The sequence below is a fragment of the Hydractinia symbiolongicarpus genome, chromosome 3 (genome assembly GCF_029227915.1).
Source record: "Hydractinia symbiolongicarpus strain clone_291-10 chromosome 3, HSymV2.1, whole genome shotgun sequence".
In the NCBI taxonomy this organism is placed as follows: Eukaryota; Metazoa; Cnidaria; class Hydrozoa; order Anthoathecata; family Hydractiniidae; genus Hydractinia; species Hydractinia symbiolongicarpus.
Window position 1 is genome coordinate 3,962,198 of NC_079877.1, and position 870 is coordinate 3,963,067.

The following is an 870-nucleotide window of genomic DNA, read 5'->3' on the forward strand; positions in this document are numbered from 1 at the left end:
TTTCAATGATGCAAAGAATGAATTTTTCCTTGCAACTATTGTAATGAAAATTACAATGCGCCTGTTAATAGAGTCGATTTTACCGGCAAAGGTGCAGAAATTGTCCGTTCTAAATAGTCGGAAATTTCTCAGTATCGGCTTCTAATACCGACTGGTCGTTTTGCGAAAGTTTTGTGCCTTTCTAAATTCCTAATTAACTAAAAAGTTTATTATTTTCTCAATACTTAGCTGGTGGATAGTGGCAGCATTGGAATAACTTATTCGTGAAAACTTCCGGAAAAATAATTTCAGATATAGTTTGCATAGGCCTGCTAATGGAGTCTCTTTGACGTGCACTTGTCTCCCCATCCCATGCTATACTTTTATTTTCGATTTAAACTTAGGTTGATTTTAAAAATGGTTACTTTAGGGCACAAAGTTTCGCGGGCAAAAACTCGCGATTTTTCATTATTTTCTCGAAAATTTGTGCCGCGAAATCAATCAAAATCCACAAAGTTCGCGAAAGTGTTTTCCACGAAATTACGTAAGAATCGTCTAATCGAAAAAGTTTATTTAAGACTAGTCGTTAGCCCGTAAAAAAATCCACGGGGTCGCTTGTCCTTTAAATTAACCCATTTCAGCAAAGTGGACAGAAATATATCACATTTGGTATTGACGCGCATTTTGAAAATTTCGTGTTTCCGTGTTATGGCAAATATCATTTTATTTTGCGGAACAAGTTTTTGTAAATGTTAAAAAATTAATCGTGACACCGAGCTGAGCGCTTAGTACAGTTAATCGGTGCTGCACAGACGTATAGGGTTAATACCCTTTTGAAAAAAACTTTCTCGCAGACTCTGTTTAAATTAGCTAAAACACAAGAAAAAGTCC